The following is a 9,033-nucleotide window of genomic DNA, read 5'->3' on the forward strand; positions in this document are numbered from 1 at the left end:
GTGGTGAATTCTGCGGTATGTTTAAGGAATAAGTTACACCAATTCTCTATAATCTCAGAGAGTAGAAGCAGAGGAATTCTTCCTGACTCATTCTATGAGGCCTGCGTTACCTTAATTCCCAAACTAGAGAAAGACATTGCAAGGAAAAAAAAAACACTACAAATCAATAATTCACAGGAACATAGCTGCAAACTTTCTCAACAAAATATTATCAAATTTAATCTAACAATATGTAAAGCAAGTGGCACATTGCAATCAAGTGGGTCTATTTTTTTTTTCAAGATTTTATTTATTTATTTATTTGACAGAGAGAGAGAGCACAAGCAGGGGGAGCAGCAGAGGGAGAAGCAGACTCCCTGCTGAGCAGGAAGCTACATGCCAGGCTCAATCCCACCCCTAGGACCACCACCCAAGCTGAAGGCAGATGCCCAACCGACTGAGCCACTCAGTTGCCTGAATCAAGGGGGTTTATCTCAGGTATGCATAGCTGGTCAACATTCAAAAATCAATTAATGTAATTCATCGCATCAAAAATTCAAAGAAGAAAAATCACATGGTCTTATCAATAGATGCAGAAAAAGCTATTTGACAAAATCCAACACTCATTTATTATAAAAACTCTCAGTAAACTAGTAATTGATGGTAACTTCCTCAGTATGATAAAAATATCTATAAGAAACCTACAGCTAACATCATACTTTATGTTAAGAATCTCAAAGCTTTCCTAGTAAAGTCAGGAACAAGACAAGGATATCCTCTTTCTCCACTGCCATTCAACATTGTTCTAGAAGTCCTAAATAATGCAATAAGATAGGAAAAGTAAATATAAGATATGGATATTGGGAAAGAAGAGATAAAACTATCTTTGTATGCAGATAAAATGATTGTGTATGTAGAATATCTGAAAGAATTGACAAAAAAACTAATAAACAATCATAGCAAGGTTGTAGGATATAAGGCTAATTTTCAAAAGCCCATTACTTTTTTATGTACCAGAATGATGAAGTGGAATTTGAAATAAAAAATACAATACCAGGAGCCTGGGTGGCTCTGTCAGTTGTGTGTCTGCCTTCGGATTAGGTTGTGGTTCTGGGGTCCTGGGATAAAGCCTCACGTTGGGGGGAGGGTCCCTGCTCAGCGGGGAGTCGGCTTGTCTTCTCCCTCTGTCCTCCCCTTGCCCCATTCATGCTCGTTCTCCCTTTCTCACATGCTCGCTCTCTTTCAGATAAATAAAATTTTTTTAAAAATACAATACCAAAGCAAAGGCAGTCTTAAGGGGGAAATACAAAGTCATCCGAGCCTCCCTCAAAAAAAAACTGAAAAATCCAGAATACAGCTGTCTTTACACCTTAAAGAACTGGAGAATTAACAACAAATTAAGCCAACTCCACACACAAAAAGGGAAATAATCAAGATTAAAGCAGAGATCAGTGAGGTAGAAACTAGAGATACAATAGAACACACCAATGAAACTAGAAGCTGGTTTTTTGAAAGAATCAGTAAGATCGATAAACCATTGGCCAAACTAATTCAAAAGAAAAGAGAGAAGACCCAAATTAATAAAATTATGAATGAAAAGGGAGAGAGACAACTAACACTAAGGAAATAGAAACAATCATCAGAAATTATTATCAACAGTTATATGCCAATAAGTTAAGCAACCTAGATGAAATGGATGCATTGCTAGAAAACTATAAAATTCCAAAACTGAATCAGGATGAAACTGACAACCTGAATAGACCAATATCTAGTAACAAGATTGAAACAGTGATCAAAAACCTCCCAAAAAACAAGAGCCCAGGACCTGACGGATTCCCTGGGGAATTCTACCAAACTTTCAAAGAAGAAATAACACATATTCTCCTGAAGCTGTTTCAAAAAATTGAAGCAGAAGGCAAACTTTCAGACTCTCTTTATGAAGCCAACATTACGCTGATCCTTTTAAAAGAGATCCCAGGCAAAGATCCCACCAAAAAGGAGAATTTCGGACCAATTATCACTGAAGAATATGGATGCTAAGATTCTCAACAAGATCCTAGCTAATAGGATCCAACAGTACATTAAAAACATTATCCACCATGATTAGGTGGGATTTATCTCTGGGTTGCAACGATGGTTCAACATTCGCAAATCAATCAATGTGATAGGACAAATTAATAAGGGAAGAGAGAAGAACCACAGGGTCCTCTTGATTCATGCAGAAAAAGCATTTGACAAAATCCAGCATCCGTTCCTGATTAAAACACTTCAAAGTTTAGGGATGGGGGAACATTCCTCAACTTCATCAAATCTATCTGTGAGAAACCCACAGCAAATATCATCCTCAATGGGAAAAAGCTGACAGCCTTCCCTTTGAGATCAGGAACACGACAAGGATGCCCACTCTCACCACTCTTGTTCAACATAGTATTAGAAGTCCTAACGACAGCAATCAGACAACAAGAGAAATAAAAGATATTCAAATTGTCAAAGAAGTCGTCAAACTCTCTCTCTTCGTAGATGATATGATACTTTATATGGAAAACCCAAAAGACTCCACCACGAAACTACTAGAACTCATACAGCAATTCAGTAATGTGACAGGATACAAAAATCAATGTACAGAAATCGGTTGCTTTCTTATACACTAACAATGAAAATACAGAAAGGGAAATTAGAGAATCGATTCAATTTACTATAGCACCAAGAAGTATAAGATACCTGGGCATAAACCTAACCAAAGAGGTAAATGATCTGTACTTAGGAACTATAGAACACTCATGAAAGAAATTGAAGAAGACACAAAAAGATGAAAGACCATCCCATGCTCATGGATCAGAAGAAAAAACATTGTTAAAATGTCTATACTGCCTAGAGCAATCTATACTTTTAATGCCATTCTAATCAAAATTCCATTAGCATTTTTCAAAGAGGTGGAGCAAATAATCCTAAAATTTGTATGGAATCAGAAGAGACCTCCAATTGTTAAGGAAATGAAAAAGAAAAACAAAACTGGGGGCATCATGTTGCCCGATTTCAAGCTTTACTACAAAGCTGTGATCACCAAGACAGCATGGTACTGGCATCAAAACAGACACATAGACCAGTGAAACAGAGTAGAGAGCCCTAATATAGACCCTCAACTCTATGGTCAAATCTTCAACAAAGCAGGAAAAAATATACAGTGGAAAAAAGACAGTCTCTTCAATAAATAGTATATTTTTGATATGTACAAACTGCTTCTTAAGTTTATAAGGAGAGGAAGAAGACCCTGAATAGCCAATACAATATTGAAGGAAAAGAACAGTTGGAGGACTAACGGTACCTAACTTTAAGACTTACTATTAAGTCACACTAATCAAAACAATACTGTATTAGAGAAAGAGTAGACAAATAGATCAATGAAACAGAATAGAGAGTCCTGAAATAGGCCATCATAAGTAAAGATCAACCAATCGGCTGGCAAAGAACAAAGGCAATATATGGAACAAGACTGTCTTTTCAATAATGGTGCTGGAACCATTTAATATGTGAATGGTCATTCAATATATGAATGGTCATTCACATTCAATATTAATATGTGAATGGTCATTCACATATTAAAAAAGAGGGAGAGAGAGAATCTATACACAAACCTTACAACCTTCATAGAAATTAATTCAAAAGGGATCATACACCTAAATGTAAAACACAAAACTTTAAAAATTCTAGAAGAAAAATTGAAGAAAATTTAAATGACTTTTGATTTGGTAATGACTTTTTATTATTTATTTTTAAAGATTTTATGTATTCATTTGATGGAGAGTGAGAGCAAGCACAAGTAAAGGGAGTGGCGGAGTGAGAGGGAGAACCAGGCTCCCTACCAACTAGGGAGCTTGATGTGAGACTTGACTCCAGGACCCTGGGATCATGAGCTGTGCCAAAGGCAGATGCTTAGTTGGCTGAGGCACCTAGGCAACCCATGGTGATGACTTCTTATATATAACACCATAGGTATGATTTATGAGAGAAAGAACTGATAATCTGAACTTCATTAAAATGAAAAACTTCTGCTCTGCAAAATACAGTCATGAGAATAAAAAGACAAGCGCATAGGTTGCAAGAAAATGTTTGCCAAAGACATTTGATAAAGGACTGTTACCAAAGTATACAAGCAACTCTTAAAACTCAACAATAACAATCTGATTAAGAAGGGGCCAATAGCTTTAACAGGCACCTCAGAAAAGACATATAAATGGCAAATGAGCATAAGAAGAGGTGTTCCATATGGTATATTATCTGCAAAATGCAAACTAAAAAATTTAGGTATCACTATATCCATAACAGAATGGTCAGAATCTAGAACAGTGACAACTCCAAATGCTGGCAAATGTGTAGAGCAACAGGAACACTCATTCATTGCTGGTGGGAATGCAGAGTGGTATAGCCACTTTGGAAGACAATTTGTCAGCTTCTTAAATGCTAAACATAATCTTACTGTAAAATCCAGCTATCTCACTGCTAGCTATTTACCCAAAGGAGTTGAAAACTTATATCCATACAAAAATCTGCACACAAATGTTTATAGCAGCTTCATTTATAACTGCCAAACTTGGAAACAACCAAGATGTCCTTCAGTAAGTGAATGGATAAATTGACTGTGGTACATCCAGACAATGGAATATTATTCAATATTACAAAGAAATGAGCTACTGAGCCATGAAAAGACAGAGGAATCTTAAATGCATATTACTAAGTGAAAGAAGTCAGTCTAAAAAGGCTACATACTATATGATTCCAATTATATGACATTCTAGAAAAGGTAAAACTATGGAGACAATAAAAACTTCAGTGATCTCCAGAGGTTGGTTGGGGAGAGGGACGAATAGGAGGCACACAGAGGAGTTTTAGGGCAATGAAAGTACTCTCTATGGGGCTCCTGGGTGGCTCAGTCGGTAAAGTGTCTGACTTTGTTCAGGTCATGATCTCAGTGTCCTGGGATTGAGCCCTGACTGGGCTCCCCACTCAGAGGGGAGTCTGCTTTCCCTCTTCCTCTCCCTTTGCCCCTCCCCCTGGTCCTGCTCTCTCTGTCTCTTTCAAATCAATTAAGAGAAAGCACTCTGACCAGACACATGAAAAAATATTCATCATCATTAGCCCTCAGGGAGATTCAAATTAAAACCACATTGAGGGGATGCCTGGGTGGCTCAGTTGGTTAAGCAGCTGCCTCAGGTCATGATCCCAGCGTCCTGGGATCGAGTCCCACATCGGGCTCCTTGCTCGGCAGGGAGTCTGCTTCTCCCTCTGCCTCTGCCTGCCATTCTGTCTGCCTGTGTTCGCTCTCTCTCCCTCTCTCAACACATTGAGATATCACCTTACACCAGTTAGAATGGCCAAAATTAACAAAACAGGAAACAACATGTGTTGGAGAGGATGTGGAGAAAGGGGAACCCTCTTACACTGTTGGTGGGTATGCAAGTTGGTGCAGCCTCTTTGGAGAACAGTGTGGAGATTCCTCAAGAAATTAAAATAGAACTTCCCTATGACCCTGCAATTGCACTGGTGGGTATTTACCCAAAGATACAGATGTCGTGAAAAGAAGGGCCATCTGTACCCCATGTTTATAGCAGCAAATGGCCACAGTCGCCAAACTGTGGAAAGAACCAAGATGCCCTTCAACGGACGAATGGATAAGGAAGATGTGGTCCATATACACTATGGAGTATTATGCCTCCATCAGAAAGGATGAATACCCAACTTTTGTAGCAACATGGACGGGACTGGAAGAGATTATGCTGAGTGAAATAAGTCAAGCAGAGAGAGTCAATTATCATATGGTTTCACTTATTTGTGGAGCATAACAAATATCATGGAGGACAAGGGGTGTTAGAGAGGAGAAGGGAGTTGGGGTAAATTGGAAGGGGAGGTGAATCATGAGAGACTATGGACTCTGAAAAACAATCTGAGGGGTTTGAAGTCGCGGGGGGGTGGGAGGTTAGGGTACCAGGTGGTGGGTATTAGAGAGGGCACGGATTGCATGGAGCACTGGGTGTGGTGAAAAAATAATGAATACTGTTTTTCTGAAAATAAATAAATTGAAAAATTAAAAAAAAAAAAGAGAAAGCACTCTGTGTAATCCGTAATGGTGGATACATGTCACCATAAATTTTTCCAGACCCATAGAATATACACTACTGAGTGAAACCTATTGGACTCTATGTGATCATGATGTGTCAATATAGTTCATCAACTGTAACAGATGTATCATTTTTGTGGGTTATGTATATAATGGGGAAAACTGTGCATATGTAGGAGCAGGAAGTATATGGGAAATCTCTGTACCTTCCTTTTAATTTTGCTGTGAATCTAAAACTGCTCTAAAAAATGAAGTTTGGGGACACCTGGGTGGCTCAGTGGGTTAAAGCCTCTGCCTTTAGCTCAGGTCACGATCCCAGGGTCCTGGAATCAAGCTCTGCATCGGGCATCGGGCTCATCTGCTCAGCAGGGAGCCTGTTTCTCCAACTTTCCCCCCACCTGCCTGCCTCTTCTGTCTATTATATCCCTGTCTGTCAAATAAATAAATAAAATCTTTAAAAAAAGTAAAAAATGAAGTTTAAAAGTGACAACAATAGGGACTCCTGGGTGGCTCAGTTGATTAGGATCTGTATTAGACTCAGGTCATGATCCCAGGGTCCTGGTATTGAGTCCCTCATCAGGCCCCTTGCTCAGTAGGGAGCCTGGTTTTCCCTCTGCCTGCTGTTCCCCCCCCCCCCCCGCTTTTGTACTCTCTCTCCGCCCTCTCTCTGACAGATAAATAAAATCTTTAAAAAAATAAACAAAAATAAAACTGACAACAGTAAGAAGATATTGTCATGAAGATTAATGAGTTAATAAGTGTAACACAATTGAAATAATGCCTGGCAGGTTTTGCTTTGTCACAGCTGGGAGTGGGGTGCTACTGGCATCTAGGTGGTAGGAGCCAGTCACACTTCAAAACATCCGCTCACAACAAATAATTATTTGGTACAAAATGCAAATAGTGTCGAGCTTTAGAAAAGATGCTCTAATGCTTCTGAGGTACCATGATGTGGATGGCCTGACCTAGGGAATGAATATACTTAAAGAAAAGAGAAGGACTTCAACTTGTGGCTCTCTAACATACTAAAGATTCCTAAGAAAGAGGGCGCTTGGGTGGCTCAGGTGGGTTAAGCCGCTGCCTTCGGCTCAGGTCATGATCTCAGGGTCCTGGGATCGAGTCCCGCATCGGGCTCTCTGCTCAGCAGAGAGCCTGCTTCCTCCTCTCTCTCTCTCTGCCTGCCTCTCTGCCTACTTGTGATCTCTCTCTGTCAAAAAAAAAAGAAAGATATAATGCCTGAGGAGTGTCCAGTGAGGTGTAAGAACATGAAGAGAAGATGATAGTACAGAGGACAGAACAGTGTTTCCAGAAGATATGAGAAAAGTGACCAATAATAACACTTAAGGTACCAGAATATTTTCCAAAGATAATACTGTAACTCATTTACTATGCACAATAACTCTGTTAAGTAGGTATTATTACCAAATTATACATGGTGAAACTCAGGCACGGGTCTACAATGGCAAATGGGGCTGAGAAGTCTGAGATTTGACTGTTGCACCTGGTAAAGTAGAGGCTGTCACCATTGCGCCAAGCGAGGTTTCAGAGGAATAGAATGTGGGGACAGACATCTGATTAATGTGGCTTAAGGAGATATCAAATTAGCAAATAGAGACAAAATATAGACAATTCTTCTGCTTTCACTGTTTCTATCTTTCTAGTAAAGAAATAGCTAAAGGATGGGGCGCCTGGGTGGCTCAGTGGATTAAGCCTCTGCCTTCGGCTCAGGTCATGATCTCATGGATCCTCGGATGGAGTCCCGCATCGGGCTCTCTGCTCAGCAGGGAGCCTGCTTTCCCTCTATCTCCCTCTCTGCCTGCCTCTCCGTCTGCTTGTCATCTCTCTCTGTCAAATAAATAAATAAAATCTTTAAAAAAAAAAAGAAATAGCTAAAGGATAACATAGGTCTAAGAAAGGGGTTTTTTCGTTCCTTTTTTTTTTTTTTTAAGGTGACAGTTTTATCAGCAGTTTGTTTTATTTTGCAGATGGACACAGTTGAATACAGATCAAGTGGCTGATTACTTGGGAAGGTGACTAGATAACTGCAGAAGCAAAGTGCTTGGAAGAAGATGCTATCCCATGGGTTGGCCTCCCAGGGGATCACTGGCAATTCATTCTTGTTACAGGAAGGCAGGCTACATATGAAATTAGGTTAGTTGATTTGGTGCTGATCGAGTGAGGCAATTTTATTCTGATTGTGCCTTTTTCTTCAGCAAAGTTAATAAATATTGACAATATTGGCTATGCATTCATATGCATTCCTACCTCACATTTGTGGTTGTAAATTTAAAGAGTGGTGAAAAGTTATTATGGGGGGGAAGGGAGAGTAAAGAAGAGGGAGAGCGGGAGAGGGAGCATAAGCTTATGTTTATGTTGGCATGAGAATTTTGGAGCTGGGATTTTTGCTGAAGGAGAGGGGATATGTTCTCCAGCTTGTAAGGGATCATTGAGAATGTCTGTGCCTCATCCTTAAATCCAGTGACACATGGGAAGTAGGAAAAAGGTCCATTTTTAGGGAGGGCTGTTGGGGAAGCAATCTTCAGAGGAAACCATATTCCAATAAAGCAGGAAGGTGAAGATGTTCAGAGAAAAAAAATAAAAAATAGGGGATTTTGCTGATTACAGAGAGTGAGTTTCCAAGCACTCAATAGGTGGCTTTGGAGCAACTGAGAGGGGTGTGGGGAATTGAGTCAGACTCAGGAATTTACAGACCTACATGGGGATTAGAGTCTGGATGATTAGAATTTGGATGGTAACTAAGGTAAATAGGGATTAGTCTCGATGGTATTTTATTTTTAAATTTTTGAATAGTTAAAAATTTTTAGGGGCGCCTGGGTAGCTCAGTGGGTTAGGGCCTCTGCCTTTGGCTCAGGTCGTGGTCCTGGGGTCCTGGGATCGAGCCCCGCATCGGGCTCTCTGCTCCATAGGGAGCCTGCTTC

General features: G+C 39.8%; 1 long non-coding RNA gene across 1 annotated transcript; it reads left to right on the forward strand.

Annotated features, from left to right (window-relative positions):
• Positions 1–376: 376 nt before the first annotated feature.
• On the forward strand, positions 377–8,665 carry LOC116574583. The gene is made up of 2 exons (XR_004279379.1): positions 377–477; positions 8,080–8,665. It is a non-coding gene; the product is annotated as an uncharacterized LOC116574583 (long non-coding RNA).
• The last annotated feature ends 368 nt before the right edge of the window (positions 8,666–9,033 follow it).

Source organism: Mustela erminea, chromosome 15 (assembly GCF_009829155.1).
Source record: "Mustela erminea isolate mMusErm1 chromosome 15, mMusErm1.Pri, whole genome shotgun sequence".
NCBI classification, from domain to species: domain Eukaryota; kingdom Metazoa; phylum Chordata; class Mammalia; order Carnivora; family Mustelidae; genus Mustela; species Mustela erminea.